Source organism: Rhamphochromis sp. 'chilingali' (genome assembly GCF_963969265.1).
Source record: "Rhamphochromis sp. 'chilingali' genome assembly, chromosome: 8".
In the NCBI taxonomy this organism is placed as follows: Eukaryota; Metazoa; Chordata; class Actinopteri; order Cichliformes; family Cichlidae; genus Rhamphochromis; species Rhamphochromis sp. 'chilingali'.
In genome coordinates, this window is record NC_137935.1 from 40,411,252 (window position 1) to 40,434,193 (window position 22,942).

The following is a 22,942-nucleotide window of genomic DNA, read 5'->3' on the forward strand; positions in this document are numbered from 1 at the left end:
AGGCCGATTCAGATACTTCTTTCCGTGCAGGTTCTGAAAGCAGCAGGTTGTAATTGGTCGAGTGTTTGCGTCCCTCATGAATATGATTTGAAATTCTTTCTTTAATCAATGAAACGATTATCAAGATGAGTCCAAAGTGGTTCTGTGTTATTTTTACACATTGTTGGTTGTAAGACAGAAAATCCTCCCACTGAACTTTGACCAACCGGATATTTGGAGCTTTTTATTTATTACTGACATTTACTGATGTTTGCATCTAACCGAGCAGCTTTTACCCAGACCGGCTAAAGCTGACGAAACAAAGTGCAGGATAGTGTGATGTAAATGCACCACAGATATAAAATGTCCAGGACAGAAATAGCTCTGCTGCACTGATGGACGTTATCGCCTCCTCTGATCGTACCACACGATCAAACATTAAACGCTCATAGTTTCGATAACCGAGTCCCAAAGAGCGCAGCCGTGCCAGTAACAGCCTCCGTTCCTGGAAGTCTATTCAGGGAGCTTCTCAGAGGTCTGTGGGGGCGGGGGACCCGCAGAGGAAGACTGACATCTATTAGGTTTGATTTCTTAAAATAGTTTCAGGCGATTTTATGGCAGAACAGTTAATCTTGTGTCAGTGTCGTGCAACACTAAAACATTAACTGAAATCTACTACGGTAAGTTTGGCAGAACAGCAAAGCGGCCTTTAAATTAAGTAATTCCCCCCAAATTCCATGAATTTTCCTAACTGGTCATCCAACACAAGCAGTCCAAGACAAATCTGACACACCGTGCGAGAGTCGTTCCCTGGATCACAGAAGGACTCATGAACATAAACAGGAGATTTCATGATTTTTCTTTTCAATTTGACATCATCTCACAACCCTTCGCCTCTAATGTTTATGGAAAACTAAAGATTGTAATGCAAATCTCGTCATATTTGATGCAATATTAACAAAAACACTAAAATCATTGCAGAACTTCTGTGGCAGAGGTAACTTTGTAGAGTGTCCACTTACAGAGACACACTCGCATCCAAATCCATGTCTGGAATTCCCAACCAGAGAGGAATCAGCGGGTTTGACCCCTTGTTGCTGTGAGCCGCCGTGCTGCCTTCTTCCAAACGCTCTTAATTAAAGCGCGGCCTGGTGCGGTGGGGGGATGGGTGGGCAGATTAGCGCCGTTTTAGGAGTAAAGTTGCGCTCGCTCACAGCAGCGCTGACGCTCTATGTGACCCTGCACAGGGTTTTGGTAGAGGCCGTCGCACCCACATGACCAGACCACCTCGCAGAGTCTCTGTAGCAACTGCAGCCCCGGACGCTGGAGGAGGCTGCAGGTTTGGAGCCGGTCGCAGGTTTCCATGACTACAGCCCATCCCAGCTTTACTGCAAATTAATAACCTTCAGGCCAGTTCTGCAAAAAACAACTCAAGACTTGTGTGTGTTAGCACTACTGCTGATATGTGGCGGTAAATGTAAAAAAAAGAAAAGGATTAAAGTGAAGCGTCTACAAATAGCCGACAGCTAAATAAATCTACGGAAAAGAAATATCAGCTGGGCTCCGTCCAAGTTTCCATCCAGCACGGAGCACCGAGACGGTCTCGATCAGCAGCTCTCTGATGCAGCTCTGCTGAAGCCTGTGTCAGTTTTGCTGAAACCATTTTATTAATGAAAGCTCAGCATGTAAACACAATGTGAGGTCAACAATGAGCCTGTTTGCACTTTGACATTTTGTACTGTAGCTGAGGAGGTGAAGCAGGCTGCGTGGGAAGATTCCTATCCCTGCAGCGTCCTTCAAGCACACAATAAAGAGCTGTGTGTGTGTGTGTGTGTGTGTGTGTGTGTGTGAACAGGTGACTGCAGCTCTTGGTGCTGCAGTCACAAAACGACCACACGGTGAACTCGGAGCCTTGATCAGGCTGCTCATTAACATCAATGGGTGCAACTATTCAAAGTTTCCCTTTGCAGAATCTTACAAACATGTATGCGTTTGTTCACCTCGATGCACCGTGTGAATCCCGCATGTCTAACATACATGAGACATGCAAACTAGTTTAAACCGGCTCGTCGATTGAAGGTTCCCGGGCTCTGCCCTTTGGAGCCTCACTAAAACATAAAGACATTCAAACTGTTTGTTAGATTTTACTTCCTGACACTTCCTGTAACAACGTGCAGCCGTGTGCACAACATAACGCCAAAAAAACAACATCCCATCGTGTCTAAGAAGACGAAGGCATCATTATATGAAGATCATGGACCATTTTTGGCTGCTCCAATAAAAAGGTGACACTTACACTCAGAGCGCTCTGGAAGAACACTGAGATATCAGCTGCGCTGTGATAAAGATGTGTCTTGTGTACAGGATGAAACAAAGGCGAATGTTTAAATAGCAACATTAAAAGTGTCCATCTTGTCCAAAACCCAAAGTTAAATCTGCCGTGTCATTATTGCCCCCCACCCACACACACCCCCACCCACCTGGCAGCATGCGTCCAGCTGCTGTTGTTTTGGGCAGTAAATGAGTTTAAAGTCTTGCTTCTCTGCTGATTTACATGAAAACCACATGTTCTTCATCTTCAGCAGGTTACGCAATCTGCTCTCATCAAACCTTCCACACACACATACACACACACACACACAGACACGTTTTTGTGTGGTTTTGCACTCGAGTTCTGCTGCTGTGCATGACAAATCAGGACTCTTGTAATGTGCAGACAGTTATTGTTGTTATCCTGAAACAATTTGCTCAGATGGAGCACTTTTAGTTTAATGCAACATAAAACTACACGTGTGGAATGATCACACCATTGCCCCCCAGTGGATCATAACGTAAGACTGCTTGTTGTTTTGCTGCCGTACAGTTTTTGAAGCACTTTGGAACACACTTCATTTGACAGCTTCAGTTTCCAGAAGTCATGGTTGGACATCAGGGCTAGAGAAGGAGGTGGAGGAAGTATGCAGCCTGAAGCAGGAAGGAAGTTGGCTGCATACTTATTTATGACAGGATTTAACTGGAACCCAACATCTTCATATCCAGTAAAATGCTTTAAAACTGAACATAAAATATGATAAAATGAAATTAATATAAAAATATTTGGAGTCATATTCACCTGCACACACTTCCCTGGCTGACTGCTATCACGGCGTCACATCATGTCTTCACAGCAAACCTGCTGGATGGCACCAGCTGATTGGACGAATGTGTAAGACACATGTAATACCTCTAGATGGCGACGTAAGCAAACTGATGCTGTAAGCTCCATTCATGGAGGTGGCCGCAGGGAGGCGCTGTATGATAAAATGAGAGTAATTCACCTGTTACAGTCACGAGCCTACAGTCAGCTGAGACATCCACATGCACTTTAGTTAGAGCGGTAACAGCTATTTGTACTGGTGATCACATTGTAAATATTATGATCAATTTATTCTTTTGCACAGCTGAAGTTACATGAGTTATTATGGCACGAGTAACACAACAAGGACAAAAACAGAGTGAAAACGAAGTGAGGGAGCTGTCCTCAGTCCTGCTGTTTCAGCCTTTAAAGGGGAACTCATTTGGACTCGTTTGAGAGCAGCCTTGTGTAATGACAAAAAATTAACTTTAAAACAAGTCTGACAATCAGATAAAAGATGGTTTTTGATACCAACTATTTATTGCAACTTTCAACTTTGAGCAACGAATAGTAAATAAACTGGGACTGAACTTCTCTAGTCATGTGACTTCTCTTAATATCTTATATCTGTGCCCAAAACCAGGTTAGAGGTGGTGCCTGAATGCTTGAGATGCCTCCACGAGGTTATTGAACGCCCATCCAGGGTTAGTGTTGGATTAATGTCCATCTGGGAGGTAAAGGTGGTAGAGCAGGTTTTCTACCAGTGGGAAGGTGGGTAGATCGACCTCACCTCCCCGAATCCATTGGTATTTATGTCTGAAGTGCACAGGCACAGATACACACTGTGTGAATGAGGCTTCTAGCAGTTCAGTTCTTTTTATAGAAATTTCTCCTGTTTGGAAAACCAAAATGGAAAGTCTTGAACTGGAATTCCATGAAATTATTCATAATTCATTTGAAATGTAATTTATGAAAATGTAATAAAGTACTGGCGTATTTGTCATGTGGCTAAAATATAATCCACAACGCTTGACAGCTTGGACTTACGAGGCTCAGATCTAGTGCTTCGTCTGTTGCAGATCCCACCTCCTGTGACACAGCTGTTTATATACTACAGTATATTGATTAGTACAAGGATAATACATACTTTAATAAGATGCAACAGGGAGCTGCCCAAACGTAATCATCTAATGGTCGCTTCACGTAGTTTTTTAAAGCAACGGGTTTGTCTAAAGTTCTGGGAACTAATTCGATTCTACAGTGCAGTTGTATCTCGCTGTGTTAGTCAGCAGCTCGTACTCTGCAGGGTGGACATGTTTTGTTTGCAGACTTCATTGGAGCTGAAGTCTGACACAAACAGCTTGTTTTCATTCGTGATGGCAAAATCTACAGGAAATGTAACTGCAGACCTTTGAATCGATCCAGCGGGGTCTGTGAGGTACAGCCGTGCAGACTGTATCCGTACAGGGACGGAAACGCACTGCAGCGTTTCCCTATTTCTGAGAGAAGAGCAAGCAGCTGGGGGTGGGGAGAGTTAGCTCCCAGTACAGCCAGTTGTTAGCTGGTAACCAGCTCTGGGCCTCGCTGTTGCAATGCAGTCAAAACAAGCTCCACAGCTCCCCCCCACCACCACCACCCCCCACCACCCCCCACCACCACCACCTCTGTGTAATTGACTGGCACTATATTTGTTATTGTTTCACCACAGAGCTGTGTGGAGCCGGCGAGTCAGGAGGAATCAGCCAGACTTCTTCAAATGGTGAGTTTAACAGCGTGGCCTCGGCTGCTCATCAAGACTTTGTTACAGGCGGTGATGTCACGGTGAGGAAAAAGGCGGAGGAGCAGTGGCCTCCTGTTTGTGCGCCTCATTAGCTGAAATATGTTTGATTCATAGAAGAACATTTGTTTTGCAGTTTTTTTCTCACAAACTTGTGACAAGGATAAAAATCCTGTTCTGTGTGTGAGAGCGCAGCAGAGAAACATCCAGAAACACTACACCACTTAAAGAAACAAGTAACGATGAAGCCCATCTTCTCTCTCTGTAGCTGGGACTCTTTCCTTCAACTTATTTTGTTTCTGTGGTTTTAAGTAAAAATGTGTTAGAATGTGTTTTGTTGATTTTGTTGCTGTTTTATGCTTAATGACTGTCATCATGGTCAGCAGGTACTGGCTGCTGCCTGATACTGTTACAAATAGTTACAAAGTTACAAATCCTAGTTTGTCGTATCTTTTAAAAGTCCAAGTCTTTTTCTTGATAGTGTTCAAATATTATTAACTGCTATCTGTTGTCAGTCACTCAGCACAGGAAATATTCTGCACACCTACAAATTGCCCAAAGCGTTTGACCTGTTACAGGAAATCTGTGCATCATTCACTACAGTGAAGGTTCTACATGTACAAATGTTTCCTAAAGCATTTCAGCCATCACGTTTCATCTGTAGCTCGGCAGGTTTCTAATGTCCACTCAGTATAACTCAGTACGACAGCTTAGATGTACTTTATTGAGTCTAGTTTAGCAAACTTTGTAGTCCATAAAATCTGATTGGCTGAGAATTTTTGAAAAGACAGAAAAATTCTGTCTTGTATATACTTGTATATATAAACGTATATACACAAACTTTTATACACAAAGTACTTGTATAAAAATGGATGTGTTTTTGTGTCACGCCTCAAACACAGCACAGTCACAGGAATGCTGGTGTTCTCTGTAACTCTGAACTCAAACACTGACCAGGTATCGTTACTCGCATTAATCTCTGGAAGCAACAAGTCACGCTTCTCCGTCTGGTGCTGTGATTTGGGTTTGGATCAGTACTTGTCTGACTGCACTGTGCCAAGTGTAAAGCGTGGTGGAGGGGGACGGTCTTGTTTTTCAGGAGTTAGCCTCGGCCCCTCAGTTTCCAGTGAAAAGAACTCTTCATGGTTCAGCATACCAAGACATTTTGGGTCATTTCATCCTCCCAACTTTGTTAAAACTTGACTGCACACCAGTGCACAAAGCAAGGTCCACAAAGACATGGATGAGCGAGTTTGGTGTGTAAGAGCTTGACTGGCCTGCACAGTCCTGACCTCAACATGATGGAGCACCTGTGGGTTGAATTAGACTGCCAGCGAGGCCTTCTCATCCAGCATCAGTGTCTGACCTCACAATGCGATGGAAGAATGGTCACAGTTCCCATAAACACATTCCTGAGGTTGAAGCTGTTATAGCTGCAAAGGGTGGAACCCTGTGGACTAAGAGTGGGATGTCACTCAGGTTCACGTGCGTGTGAAGACTTTGGGCAACATAGTATCAGACACGTGTTTTTCCATCCATCTTCTTGAAAAAGTAACACCTTAATTGTTTTGGTAATAAGCTGACATCGGCACATATGTTTCTTTTTGTACTTTATGTTGGTGTTCCTGTCAGGAGTAATGTGGCATCATCGAACAAAGTCAGTGGAACCAGGCTCACCTCACTATTTCCTCGCACGATCACTGCTCTTGGCCATTTGTAATATTTTCACTGAATAATTCATGAGCTGGCAGCCGCAGGCTCACACCTGCACCCACAAAGTGAGAACACATGGGTGCTGCTGAAGTAATGGTGCCACGTGTTGATGCTGTCAGGCCAGTTTTCCTGACAGTCTGGTCTGCAGTTGCACTTGTGTCTGAAAAAAAAAAGATGAACAAAGCAGCTCACAGTGCAAAACGTTCTTTTTTACCTCATGTTTGTGAGCCAACGCAGGTCAACACAGGCGCTGCGCAGCCACACAACCTCTGGGCCGACTCCGGAGAGACAGACGTCTCTTCCTGCAGGCTGTCCGTGCCTCACGGAGCTCGGATACGTGTTGGAGGAGGTTGAACCATGTTCACAGTTTTCCCTCATGGGCAGTGGACACGGTTTGGTCTGTGATTTTGACAGTTGCAATATTTCTTTTTCTGTGTGCCCAAGGAGTCAGAAGGTTCCTGCTTCTCCCCATGCCTGATTCTGACCTCATTACTAATTTAAATACACACTTTAATTGCTGCTTTGCAGTATTTTGATTAAGACAGATAAATACCTACCTTCTTACCTTTTTCTCCTTCATTCCTACTTTCTGTTTTAACAGCAAAGTTCGAAGTCTGAAAAGTTCCAGATGTTTGTAGAAAAAGTGCTTTAAGATAAATTAGAATTGAACCTTCTTGTAACAGCGAAGACTCATTTTCACAGGAGTCGTGTGACATTTTCTGAAACTCTGATGCAGTATTGTAGTGCATACTAACAGGTGTGACGTGTTCTAGAACGGTTTATCATTGACGTGTGTATTTACAGCTGGCTGGTATGCGGACTGACCTTTGACCTTGGCATTCTTAGCACCAAGCGCAGGCCAGCCTGTGTTTTCAGCTTCTGTAGACAAACGTGTAATCAAACAGGCACTAAAAGCAGCGCTTGTTTCTGTTAAAGTACAAGTGAACAGAAGATACAAACTCAAAGACTTTAAAACCATTAATCCTGATTTCAAATGAGCGTGTGTCTCAGTGTGTGTCTGTCACATGAACAGCAGTTTATAGTCTCCGCCCAGTGACGGCTATGACTCGTTTTTTAAAAAGGTTTTTAAAGCACAGCTTTCAGTGTAATACTAGAAGTTCATTACTGTCAGTTAAATGTTCCAGCAAAGCCTTGAGGTTCTTTTCAGTGTTAGTACAGGATATGAAGCCTTGCTGTTAGCATTGCACCATGGCCGTCGGAGCTAACTCGCCCATTTTCCTTGAAAACATGCAGGAGAAAAACAGAACAAGTAGAGCTAGCATCCACGAATGAAACAAACCGAATGCAAAGCAGGAAATAGCTTTAAACCTTTCTGAGGCTTTAGCTTCACATTCAGTATGATCATGTTCATATTCATTCAATTACATTTTATTTACACGTGCCAAATCACAATAACAGCTGCATCAAGTCACTTGATATTGTAAGGTAAGACAATAACACAGAGTAACAAAACGTGTTTCTCATGCACAAATGGAAGAAAGCAGTCCTGCATATGTGTTTAATATGTGCATAGAAGGGCATCCTGGTCAAAATGGCTCCTCACAGTGTTACTGGAGCCATCCAGAGTAAGCATCTGGTTAGATACCATGTTTCGAGGATTTTAAGCGCCGAGTACAATAACCTCAGTGTTTTCCAGTAATATCCGTTCATATTACTACAATATTGTTTTGAAATTGTTACCAGCCAACAGGAAAAAACCCAAAAACAAGAAGAAATAAAGTTGCTCTTAAGGACGTCTATCCCTCACTGATGCTCGCTGGGGAAAATTAAGATTTATAATACTTTAGACTCATTTACCATCCTTTACGATCAAGCTAATAATCCTTCAGTTTGAGTTGATTTTGTATTTACGGAGCTCGTGAACATAACGTTCTTCAGGTAGGCCTGCAGCATGTCCCACTAAGGATCATCAATAGGATTAAGAAGCCAATAAAATCATTGTTTTGACGCACAATGGACCTCAAGTCGTTTGTCTCTCACCTCAAAATACGAATCAGGACACTTCTCACTTTTCAAATACAAATGAGAGATGTCCGCCATACGGATTTCTCTCCAGGATCAGTAAAGTTATTCTTGTTTTTATTTGTAGTGTTGAAGGAATATCTCGCTTAACCCTAAAACCTGTGTTGTAGTGCAGACGCCCCTAAATGGACTTCAGTATCGTTGAGGCGTCACTGCTGCTCTGTCATTTAAGTCTTGCTCCAGACTAGCCAGCATGGGCGCGGTGGCCGTGGTGTTACAGCTAACTGGCGTGTATCCAGCCCTTCGTACAAACTTTTATCATTTTCCTGCTATTTCAGGGTCAAATCAACTGGTGTTCAATGATGGGAAGCAAGTTTGAACCCCAGAGACTTTTAAACCGTTGTTCTCTGTTTTAAACTGCCCACTATCATCTATTTTACAGCCTGTGTTCACTGACAGCTTTGACTCATTTTTCAACACAACACTGGATTTTTAAAGGTTACTTTTTACATACAACTGCAAATGGTTTGCTGTATATTTAACGTGTTTCAGGTTTAGACGTCTGTTCAAAGGGGACCGAGTCTGAATCAGTGCCCTCGGTATTCGTAGCTCCACGTGTGGATTAAACGGCCTTTGGTCTAACTGCTTATAAACCCCATTTTTCCTTAATTAACCAAGCTGTGAAAGTGGACACAGTGGTGATGTGCTGGACTGAAAGCCTTGATGTCAGCGGTGTCTAACCTCCACATTAGTGTTGAGTCTAAAACCTACTTCGTGCAACAACAAGAGCTTAAAGTGACAACGTTTATGTTAAAATAAGTTATAATACTTATTTTACAATCTTGGAAGCATCACAGCCATGGCTGGCTTTGATATTTCTGCCCAACGATGGCCGACATGGCAGCTGATCCCATGACTTCGGTTTATTAGCACCTTTAACCATCTGAGCCAAACAAATTAGTTTGATCTTTACAACCATTTTCCCAATAAGTAAACTAGATCTGGTACAGACAACTGACGCATGATGGACCGTTTAAATAGTCTCATTCTTGTTGATCCATTTGTACATTTGTCACTATGACCTCAGTTAAAGTTGAAGCTTTGTTCATCTCTGGCCAGTATAACAACTGATCCCATGACCTTTACATCATTAGCACCAGATTCTAACCAGCTGAGCTAACAGACCCGAATTCAAACAGTTTGATCCATAATTCAAAGGACTGTTGCTCTTTGGGTTGGACCAAAATCTCAGGCGTTATCAGCACAACAGGCTCAGCTGGTTTTAAAGAGCAAATTTGTTCTATTTTTAAGCAAAGACGCATCTCAGTGTTTGTATGCAGCATACAGACTCCATGATGCTGTTTGCAGCCTGCATCTAGTGACACATCTCAGTCGCTCTTCTGCTGAAAAGTGGGATTGCAGCATTAGCTACAGACGTCATGTGGATACTTGAATGGACCCGACGGCAGATGATAAAGATCAGTATTCCCATCACATTTAATCCTGATAGCTGAAGGCTGACCTGAGTCTTTCTCCTGTTCGTCTTACATTATTGCCTGATTTAGCACCTAATGCACAGCCGTCCTTAGCTGCATGACTCCTCACAGCATTAAGAAAAGAAAACCTACAATCATCAGTGTGAAAAGTGTGACGCATCGCTGCACTTCCACAGACACTGTAGGCACCCACTCAGACGTGAATGAATTTCTTATCTGATCAGAGAAAGAAAAGTTTTATAGAACTAGTGTCTCTTGGTCTTTAATAGATCTGGTTTCTTTAAAAGCCACTCAGACTAGTTTAACTGTGATGTGAATTTGCGCTCATGAATCTTGCAGTGATGCTCTGAATGTAAGCTGGCTTGCACCGTGTTGCACAGTCTATTACTCCGCCTCACATTCTAATCCATCCTAACAGATCTGCCCGGCTCTGCTTCTCCTTCCTCTCTCCTTTCAGAAGCAGTCTCATTACAGCGACACCAGCGTGAGTCAGGCCTCAGCTGCTCTCTGAGATCTAATCATACAAGTTGCAAGAAACATTTTGGGGTCCTGATTTGAAACGTGCTGATTGGATAATGAAGGGCAGCCCCTGAAGAAAGCCCAGACCACCCACCCTCCCATCAGTCTATCCATCTTTCTGTTCATCTGGCTGTGCCTCGGATTGAATGGAAGCATCTGTTTTTATCACTCTGGCTATTATAATTGAAAGACATCTAAGAGAGGGAGTGCAAGTTTCTATCCAATCATCGGGGTAATCTCTGTAGAGAATGTGTTCTCCTACAAAGCAGCCCATTTACTTTTTTTAATAGAAAACATGATGAAGTCAAACCTCATTTCAGCCTCTTGGAAAGAAGAAAATGAGCTCGAGAGCTAAATGTCAACTTTCTGTCTGATAAGGCCTTAATGTGCTTCAGGCAAAGTAGGCTGTAAGATGTTGCATCTAAAAGTGTTCCTCCAAAACTAGTGGTTTAACCTTCAGGCTAACCAAAGCTGAGACCTGCACACTGTCATACGAGTATGTCCAGATACAAGACGTGTATCAGCTGATACTGAAACCAGTAGAATTACATAATTCTCCATATGCAAGCCAATAGCAAAACAAAGCGTTTATATAAGTATTGCTGTGCCTTAAGGAAAACAACAGCTTTGACAGGTTGTCACACATCGCTGCACAGGGTGTCCTTCAGCATTGTGCTTATTGACTGTGCAGCGACGTTAGACGTGTGGACAGGTAGATATGTAGGAGGTCTGAAGTTTTTCCTTTTGTTTTCTCTTTTGCTTTCACCAACACCTTGTTTGGACATTTCCAATCCTTTTGGAAAAGATCAGGGTTCAGGTTCAGGCACTCTCTCACTCAGAGCTGCTGCGTACCATTCAGTTGTAAGCGATTACAGCAGGTGTGTAAAGATGCAGACGTGTGTGTATTTGTCAGGGACAGTTTCATAAAGTTACAATCCAACACACTTTGTTCAGAGCGCTGCTGGATCCATATGGTTCCAGGAAAACCTTTATGCCCGTTATCATCCTTCTAACATGTTAGCCAGTGCCTATTCCTTTAACGGCTTTTGGACTCTCAACTCAGGATATGGTTTAAAAAACATGATGTCATTTATGTTTTTTACAGCAGCAACAGCAGTTTGTTGAATTCAAGCATGTCATCAGTGACAAACACATGTGTCATACTTACCAGATCCTCTGTGGATGAACAGTCGAGTCTATCAGATGATTTACTCATCAGTGAGTCCTTCCTGGCCTGCTCAGCAGCACCGTGGGTTGATGTACATCTGCAGCATTTCTTTTATTATCATCAACATTTCTTATACTATTATCCCTGAAATGAAATACGGGTATTCTCATCACCCCACGTGTTGCACATGTCAGTATACAGAAACACATGTGTGCACATATGAGAGAATAACATTAGAGCTTTGCATTGCTGCAACATGAAGCTGAAAAAAGGCTTTACAGCATCAGCTGCTTTGCTTTTTAAAAGAAGCGGCTCTTTCTCATGTCTGCTGTTAGTTTTATGGTGTTGTTCATTCACAAATGCCCACTCTAAAGCTGCCTCACATTTCTTTGTGAGATTACATCAGCAGGTGGAGGTAGGAGGACCTTTGGACCTCCACTCACAGGAGTCAGATTGACATTTATGACTTTATAACATCCATAAATCCCTGCAAAGGCCTTTCTGTGACATCACTGTCAAAGGGCTATGAAGGCAACAAGAGGATCACCCACATTTAAACTACATGGCTCATTTATGGCTTAACAACATTAATTTAAGGCTAGTTTAACTCTGCTCCCATAGAAGTCATTAAAGAAGTGCCGTGAAAACAAGCACGAGTTTCTAACCATCTATTTTTCCTGTTAGATATGTCAAAATAAGAATTCATTTTTAATAAACGTACATTTGTTGTTAACTTTAAGCCCCAAGAATTAGTCTCTGGGTTACTAGTTTAACACATACTGAATTACAGCTTTAATAAAGGAAAACCAGCCAGGATGGTTTGAACTGTTCAAAGAAGCATAGTTGACCCTTAAAGCATTAATAATGACTCTGCTCTGTTTAACTGATGATTTATTGCAGTTGCAGTGAAAGAGAAGCCTGTGGGCAGTGACCGGCGACTAAAAACACTCGTTACTACACGCAATCGATGTTACTGAACCTGTTCTGTGTATCAGTGTTGTGTTGGTCTCACAGCATGTCCTGTATTTACAGTCGTTTTTCCTGTTTTAAATGATTCATTTAGCTTTGGTTTCAGATTCTTATGTTTCTCGTTAAACTGTAAAAACTGGGCACTCAGATTTTGTCCACTGAGCATCTTGATCTGGGCAGGTTTGTTTGGTTGGATTAATCACTAGGCTAATCACCCTGCCTGGGTGCATAATCTGTAAACAAAGCTTTGCCTTAATCACTCTACAACCAGAGAAGAGCTCAGTGCTACTGTGCCATGGCCAGCGCTAGCCTAATCCCAGGCTACAGATCCAAATTAGGTGAGCTCCACTTCCCACTCATCGCAGACCTGGCCCTGGATGACTGTCGAAAAGAGCAAGCACTGGAAAAAGTGCTCCCATGCTCCCGTGACATCCAGGTGGCCAACAATTTTAGCACCCTGGATGAAGACTTTCCTCCAATAGGAAGGCGTCTTCAAAGATCCCTGTGGAGACTTTGACTGGACACCTGCATCTCTACCAGCCGTCACACAGGCTGAGCCCCCATGGCCTGGCACTGCCTCGTACCCGATCCCCAGGCTATTACAAGGCTGACAGGCCGGTACATGGATTCGACTCAGAAGCAGACTCAACAGACAGGCTGGTTTACTTATCAAACTTTATTTAACTTGGGGGGAATAACTGGGACGTGGGATTGGAGTGAGAGTCTCAGGTGTTGAAACCACTGCAGACTCAGGGAAAGTGGGGTGAGTGGAAGTTGGAGAGTAACTGACAGGCGGTGAATCGTGGTGAAGTGAATGCTTAGAGGGAAGCAGGGGTCTCGGGACGGCGGCCGAGAAAGTGTTCAGCAGAGGGTGGTAGGATCAGTGATCCAGATGTGAGTGGAGTACCGTGTGTTTCCAGCAGAGACCCAGCAGAATCACAGGTGTGTGTGTAGCGAACAGCCAACTGAAAGTGAGTTGAATAAGGATCCTTATTGCTGTTTTAGAGGAGCGCTGCTTCAGAGGATAGTTGCAGATTTCTGTCAGAATCTGCAGATTATACAGTACAAATAAAATGTTCACGTTTCTCCAACGTTGTCTTCCCAACAGTTTCACTGGATGGCCAGGAAGCGTTCGCGATGTCTTCTCCGGCGCTGATAATCGGCGTCTGTCTTGTGTCAGTGACGTAAAAGACGGATTTAATGCGACATGACCATCAAACAGCAGTCGCTTTCTGAAACATCAGATATGTATCGGATTCAGTACCACATACGAAAGTGACCCAGATCGGATTTGAAAATATCGGATTTGTGCCGTTCACACTGTCACACCATGATCGGATAGATGGGTCGCAGAGGGTCAAAAAAGTCAGATTTGATGCGCTTTCGCCTGCAGTGTGAACGTAGCCTTAGACTCCGCCCCTCTGGGAACATCTCAGGCCCTCCAAAGTATGGAGGCCTTTCTCCCCCCTCCACTCTCCCTGCCAGTGGCTGATGCCCTCAGGCGTCAGTGCGTTGGTGGTTCTTGGTGTCCTGGGTTGGGCGCTCAAGTATGTACTGGCTCACTCCCGGTGGCTGCTTGGTGGGCCTGGTGCCCGTGGCTCAGTCGGGCCGTTCCAGGGGGCCCTCAGGCCTCTGGCCTCTGGGCCTGGGGCTCGGTTCACTCTGGCACAGCTGGCTGCCCGCAGAGCCCACGGCACGTCACTGCAGCCCCCTCTGGCTTCTGCTGCTGGGTGACCCCTCGTTTGGGGCTCTCCTCAGCTCTTCCCATGAGGGTGGCACGGATGCCCCTCCGATGGTCCTCCTTGGGTCCTCATACTCTGGGGCCTCTGGATATCTGGAGCCTGGATCTCCTCCATGCCGGCTTCATGCCCTGGGGGGCGGGGCTATGGCTCCCTACACTCCCTAGCAGATCGTTACATGGAGAAACCTTTTGAATACAAGCGTGCTGATGCACACAGGTGTGCACAGACACAAACTACACCTTTCTTGGCTGCTGCCTCACAGCACATTGTGCGCTGTTGATCTTGCGTGCTGCACAATAACATTCAATATTTAGTATTTACTGTTACTGACATTTACTTAGGTTATTGCAATGATGTTGTGTGTATTGTGTTGCTCTCTTTTTGCTTGTTTTCCCTTTTTTCCGTCTCAACAGGTGATCCAGGCGATTTTTTTTCTTCTTTTTTAAAGTGTCCTCTCTCGCTGTTCCTCTTCCCCTCTGTTTTGCTTTCCCTCTCTTTCTTTCTCTCTCCCTTTCCTATCCCCCAGTCATGTCTGTCCCGTCTGTAATAACCTAAAATAAAATAAATAAATAAATAAATAATAGTAACAAAGGTCAATCAAATGGATCAATACGGCAAGATTGTGATGATCCATTTGGTAAAGTAAATCCTTTGGGCATCTGTCTTGGCCTTCAGACAATAATTCTGATGGCTAAAGAACCAAACGGGACAGGCGAAAAAACAAAACAAAAAAACAAGAAAACCATGTAATAATCGACTCAACTGACACGTGGAAGAACCGACTCATGGTTTGAGTCACTCTCTGGATCTCGTCCTGACGCTGTAATGAGCCATGTGCCAACACTCTACGGTGCAGTTACCTAAGCTTCACTCCCACAGAGGTCAACTGTTTTTTAATAGTGTCACATCCTCACTGTGTAAGAGCCTGGATACTGTGGCTCCTGTGAAAAAGAAAGGAACAAATCAGACGTTTGACTCCTTAAAGCAGGTAACCGACAAGCTGGAGAGGAAATGGCACTAATGCACTAATCTAGAGGTTCCTCATTTGCCCTGCGAAAAGTTGTTTGTTACTCTATAAAAAAAAGCCCTCCATAATCTTAATATTTATGACTGATGGAGGAACAACTCCAGGTTTCTTTGTATTCTACAACACCGACTCTGTTGAACATCTGTCCCACAGCATTAAGTGTCGTAACGTTAATCATTAAACGTTGCATTTTCTGAACTAACTTCAATCATTTCTTCCTCTGAGCCATCAACACGCTCTGTTTCGAGCTACTCGCAGTCAGCGACACACAGACTGATCAGTGAGAAATCACAATGAGGACTCTGGAAAATCAGTCACACAATGCTGCTTTGTTTTGTTGCACAAAACAGATGTTGATTAAAAAATTCCACACAACATCACGTTCATCGTTGCCAAAGCAGAAGCCTTAAGCTATCAAGAGCAAGAAACAAAGGTCCCTTTGCAGCAGGAAGAGGCAGAAGCTTTGGGAAACATAAACCTCATGCTGACAAAGACTGTAACAACGACTCTGGTGTCTCTGGGTTTCAGTTAATCGTGTCATACGATATCTCACTGTGGTAAAACAGCACACGCGCCCTGCTGGTTCAGGTTTAAAGACATTTCATACATCATCTGCTGAGCTCGGTCAGGTAAAGGTGGGAAGACTGGAGACACTGAATGACCACCCAGGCCTAACACAGCTCACCAGGTGCACCTCACGCCACGCTTTGGAGGAAATGGACTGAGAGCTGTGTGTAACATGTTATGTGCGGGAGGCTGAAAAGCAGCCGGGAATAAACCAACACTGAACACCGGATGCACACTACTTTAAACTTTTTATTAACATTCATCTTTTATAAGATGACCTCCAAGGTTAAAGAAATTAAGACGCTGCATCACAGAGATTCTCATGTTAAAATGGCCAGCTGTACTGAAAAATATTCAGATGTTTCCCTCATACACAGAAATGTTTCTCAAGCTAATTTTCACCTTTGTCACAATTATACTGGAAGGAGTGGTACGAGTGGACAATGTATCCAAGTGTAGTGAGATCAAACGCATGCATCATTACAAGCATGCGCTGAGTTACAGTGATGACACAGCTGGTTGAGGGCCAGGCGATTCAGAGCTGTCGACAAGACTGAACAATGAGACCTACACAGAAGTTCTAATTAACTAACTTATCCAGAAATTCCTGGTTAGTTCCTGGTTAGTTCCTGGTTAGTTCCTGGGATGGCGATGACAGAACTGGATGTGAGCTTGAGAGGAACCAGGCTGGACTCAGTGATAAACAAAGCTCTGAAGGTAAAGTGTGCTGGGATATTCAAAGCTGGAGGTAATGGCCCAGTGGCTAGTAAGAGCTTAGCGGTGAGTTAATCTGGAAATAGAAGATGGAAACGGTGTTGCCTGGCGAGCTAGTTTTACTTTGTTTGAGTACAGCAGCGATGAATACTGAGCAGATTTCGTAAACGGACTGAGGTGATGGTAAGTAGCCTTTGAGGTATTGGTTTAATTTGGAAGGTCAGTTAGAGGAGAAGCACTTTCCACCATGATAACCTCAAAGCAAACAGATGAGCTGAATGTCATCAGGGGAGAACAGCTGATCGTCACAGAAGGTGACGATGTCATTCAAGATGGTGAGAAGATGGCAGCATTTCAGCTTGGAAGAGCTGTCCAGAGAGATCGTGTCAGTAAGAGAGGGTTTAGATGCCATGAGTGAGAACAAGTGAGATTCTTAAACAATCACTAAAGACACAGATAATGATGACAAACCCAAAGCACTGCATGCACACTGACACATAACACTTACTGAAATAGTATGATGCGCTGTCTTCTATGCAGAGGCTGTTGCACAAAGTGACAGCTGATACTGACGGGGCCAAACAGATGCAGCGTGTCTCTCGTGTCGTTCTTTTGGTAAATGAGCTGATGAAACCTCAGTGGACACTCTTCTGTGGGAAAGTTAGAGTATCTGAGGAGTTTACAGATATATTACCACATATCAGCACTGGCTGGTGTGCCAACAAGACCACCTCATCAATTCCTCCATGATGCTAATTACCATGAAGGAATTGTATGGCACTGTTATATAACCATCCTCTTTTCCTGAGACACAGCTGCTTTCAGGTAATAATTTCATCACCAGTTGTTCTACAACAAGTAAGGACGACGTAGAAGGAGGGAACAAGAAGAGGAATGATTATTGCATTACACGGAAAAACTGGTGGAGGAATAAAAGGAAGACCAAACCATCTACTGAAATATCTTCGCTGATGGATGAGAGGGATGGAGGTTAATCTAACAGACACTGGTATGTTGAAGCACCCTGTTTGTCATCTTACCTTTTGTTATTCTTCGAGGGCTCTCCCATGGTGGAATATCTTTCAAGGATTTTCATGTGCAAACACTCTCTGTTATTGTCAAAAAGCTGTTTCCTGTCATTTCAGCATTACTATCTGACCCTTAACTTTATTTTGCCAAAGCTGTCACTCCTCCCTGTTTCAGCCTGCAGGCTTTAACAGAACGGTCCTGACCAGTGTTGGTCAAGTTACTTGAAAAAAGTAATCAGTAACTAATTACTGATTACTTCCCCCAAAAAGTAATCCCGTTACTTTACTGATTACTTATTTTAAAAGTAATTCATTACTTAGTTACTTAGTTACTTTTTAAAAACACGATTTACAACCTGAACAGGTGATAAAGTGATAGATCTTTCAGCCCAATTCTACTTTTTCTACATAATCCATCATACAAAATGTAATCAAATGGAAAAGTCTCTTTTTAAAACTTGTTTTATTATTTTTAATCTTTTAACTTTATGCATCAAGCAAACATTTAATTATATGCAACATTCTCTGACTGGAAGAAATTAGTTTAACATTTAAACCTATTTTCTGCAGATTCCAGCACATAAAATAAAATATTTTTTGTGTTTACACTCAGTCTTTCAAATAGATGCAAGTAAAACACAGCAGAAAATAAATAAAGTCAAAGACTCAGCGGTCCTGTTGCTCTATTTTCACCTGTAAAGCAGGAGTGGGGTAGGCGGAGGGTTACCCTGGTGCAGGTGTGCCGCGGTCAGTGGAAGAATCCGCGAGTTTCTCTGTGAGTTTCCCATTACGTCGTAGCTACTCGGTGCTTGTTGGAAGTTTAGGGGTTTTTTCGCTGTAAAAAGAAGTTTTCTTCCCACGCACAGCGGACACTAATGTTTTTGTCACTTTTTATGGAATCAAACTCAAAGTAAGGTCAGTACTTCCACGCTTTAAACGCTGCACGCTCATACTCTCTCTGCACTCGAGATATGATCCATTGTTGATCTGCACACAGCTGTTGTCACGAACGTCGCACTCGCTTACGTCACTGTCATGAGACATTCTCGCAAAAAATCACGGTTTTAGTAACGCAGTAACGCAGCGTTCCTACGGGAAAGTAACGGTAATCTAATTACCGTTTTTGCAATAGTAATCCCTTACTTTACTCGTTACTTGAAAAAAGTAATGGGATTACAGTAACACGTTACAAGTAACGCGTTACTGCCCATCTCTGGTCCTGACAAACTGCAGAGGTTACTGTGATGAGCACAAAGATTTGGCTCTCTTTCTGCTAGTTTTGATATATTCCCTAAAACTGCTCTGGATACACTTAGCGCAGCGATAAAGAAACAAGACTTCATGCTGAAAGGAACAGATTGATGATTATGTGGTTTTCACAATCTATTTTTTGGGTGGTTGCAGTAACACAGGAATGACAAGATGACTCCAGCAAGTCTCTCCAACAAGCCAAGAAATAGTCCAACTCATAACACCAGCGAAGCCACAGACTCTCATTTCAGTTTTAATTAAAAAGCCATACATAATACGTTTATTAGTGTGATGACTCGGAGAAGCCAGGCTATCAGTTCCCTCGCTTTTCCAGTTTTAAAGGGGACATGTTGTCCTCATGTCCAACCTCATGTTTTTATTCTTGGACTCTCCTAGAGTAGCTTTGCATGATTCACCGTTCAAAATAATCCTTATGTATCTTATACTGCTCCTTGGTGCAAACCCTCAGTTCACCCACTGTCTGAAACAAACCTTTGCTTCTTTGAGTTGAATCCTTGTGACTGGCTGTGCATCATCCTCTCTGGGTGACGGCGGCGACAGCAGAGAAACATGTCTGGACTAACTATTAGTAGCAGTCTGAAGCCTTAACTTTGACCTCACCAGGATTACGTTCACAGATGCAGACCTCAAACACTATGAGCACGGACAGGTGAGGAACACTCGGTGTCTCTTCATCATGGCACCTGTTCATGAGTGGGATATATTAGGGAGCAAGTGGTCATTGTGTCCTCAAAGTTGATGTTAGAAGATTGTGGTGATGGAAAGGCGTTAGAATACCCGGAGCATAGGATCAGGATCTGAACCCGATCAGGTCTGGAACACGGAGCAGTGGAAAAACCTTGGGTCCTGAAATCCAGTGGGTGTCACTTTCCTAAACATTGCTGCAGACTGTGTACAGCCTTTCATGGAGACAATATTGCCTGTTGGCTGTGGCCTCTATCAGCAGGATAATCCCCCCCTGCTACAAAACAAAAATGTTTCAGGAATGGTTTGAGGAGCTTAACAACGAGTTTGTGGTGCAGACTTGACCCCCCAGATACCCAAATCTCAATCCAATCGTGCATCTGTGGGATGTCCTGGACAAACAAGTTTGAGGATGTGTTGCATTTTGGTGGCAGGTACCACAACTGCAGGTCTACTGGAGTGCAAATCTCGACAGGTCAGGGCTGTTATGGCTGCAAAAGGGGGTCCAACACAATACTAGGCAGGTGGTCACAATGTTATGCCTGATCAGTATATTTTACCCCAGTGTGTGAATGTGAGAGTGAATGAATAGTGGAATTGTAAAGTGCTTTGAGGCCCCGAAAAGTGCTATAAAAATGCAATCCATTATTATTAAATCAATGTGAACATAGCCAAAATGTCCACTCCGCCAAATCAAACTTTATGAACGTTTAGATGTGTATGAGTGTGAACGCATTAGGATTGGAGTAATTGCTGATGATGACTGAAACTTTGGAGCAGGGGTGGGGAACTCCAGGCCTCGAGGGCCGGTGTCCTGCAGGTTTTAGATGTGTCCTTGATCCATCACAGCTGATGTAAATGGCTAAATGACCTCCTCAACATGTCTTGAAGTTCTCCCGAGGCCTGGTAATGAACTAATCATTTGATTCAGATGTGCTGACCCAGGGTGAGATCTAAAACCTGCAGGACACCGGCCCTCGAGGCCTGGAGTTCCACACCTCTGATTTAGAGGGTTATCAAATGTGAAAGAGGGGAAATGCTAGAAACTCTAGTGGTCATGTGCCTGATCATGGACAAACATGACAATCCACCAGTTCAGTCAAATCAGCAATCCAGTGTTTGAAACTAAACAAATCTGAAAACACAGTTGGTTATTCCCAGGCCCGGGTTCCCCTTCATGCACTGGTCCAAATCTTGTGTGATTTTTATGAATTTTTGATGACTGCACCTAAGTCGGTTAGGGACTTCAGCTTTGAGTTGGGAGTTGTGGAGGTTGATGGATGGGAACGTCTATCCTGAAAGCAGCTGAGATCTCTCTATTCTGTCTGGAGCGAGGACAAATGGACGAGAAGCAAATGTTCCCACTGGGAGAGGAGTGCAGTTTTCCTCTTGCAAATTCCTCCAAGAGAGAGGCGGATTAGTTGATCAGCTGCACCTGTTGCACGACTGCTTGGTGGGAACACACACACACACACATATGCATTCGCATACACATTTGTGTCCACATCCCCATATGGATGTACCAACACACGTATACACACAGACACACACAGTTAGACATGGGAACAGGTCCTTCTGATTGCTCTGCCTCTCTGGAGGTGGCTGAGGTCAGAGGCGAGTGTTATGCACTGCTTTTGCTTCTCACCAGAAAGAGAGGGACTTTCCACTGCAGAGAGCTCCAGCACAAAATGGTTTATGCATTCATGATGTCATTCTTCAGTGTGTCACAGCACATTTGGAAGACGTTAGTGCTTAAATCGTGCTACAGCCTAGTTTCAACACATGCATGACACGGCTCCAGTGCATATTCCAGTCGCCCATTTGATGTCGGAAAGAAACATAGATGGAGATAATGGTCAAGGACGCACAAAAGACTCCCGCTTTGGGCCGTACCAGAGTGTGGTTGAATTCTTTGCTTGATTCTGGGCCACATGACAAAAAGCCAAAGGAGGAACCAAAGAGGCATATGAATTTGATGATAACATCTCCAAACAGTTGTGCATTTGTTCATGCTCAGACCGAGGGGCTAATGCGGGACAACACTTTCCTGCCCCCTATTAATCCGATTATCTGATTGGTCATTGTAGTATTTCCCTCATGAGATTAACATTCCTCTTCTGTTTGACTTGATTGTCACCATCGATTCTGTTCAATACATTGGGCAACGTGCCGAGAAATTTCCCACAATGACAATAAAACGTCTGAGGCTGTTAATGTCAGCGTTAGGACCACGAAGCCGTGCAGGATGCTGGTGACATGCTTGTGAATATGAGGATTATGTAACATCAGCTGTATGTGCATTTTTATCATTACTACAAACTGTTATAACGAGTCATTTATGCCCCACTGATCACACTGTGAATGTTACATGTGAGATGTTTCACATGCTGTAAAACAATATATTTTAAATGTAAAGGAGCAACAGATTTCTGTCTGCAGTACAAATATGTGAACCTCTGACAGCAGCGCATTTCCTTCCACTGGGAGTGCTTGCTAGCAAAGATGCTAATGCAGAACATCTGGTCCTGCACTGAGCTGCAAATTTATTGGAAGCAAAGTTATTTTGACGTCACTGAATTCACCAAAGAAAAGTGTGCAAATGTAGTGCGTAGTGCATGAGCCCCGTCAGGATAAATGAGGGTGACGTGCTAAGCATCTTGTTTGTCTCTTTACCTGCAGCTCGAGCAACATAAAAGGGAGATGGAAAAGGGGGATTTAGGCCTGCTGTGGGTGTGGGTGTGGTGGCTGCAGGATGGTGTCTAACTGAGCATTAAACTCACCGAGGCGTTTCAGCTGTTAGTGTTGGCCAACAGGCTCTGTGGTTACTACCTAATGTGGTGGGCCTGGCCTTCAGGGAGGGGGCTTTTCTCTCTGTCTCATATTTGCTCACTCACACTCCACCCTGTTAACACACACACACACACACACACACACACACACACACACACACACACACACACACACACACACACACACACAAAATACCAGTGATGTCAAATGAGGGGTGGTAAAAGAGCCATACAAAAGTAACTCAGTTTACTCTGGTAACATGTCAGTTTTCTGTGCAGTAAATGCGATGTGTCGTGGTCCTGGGCCATTTTGACCCAGCGTTCTCTGTTTCCTTGTGTTTCTGTATCATGTTACGTTCATGTGTTCGTGTGGAGTTATTCTATCGGTCCTAAATGTTTA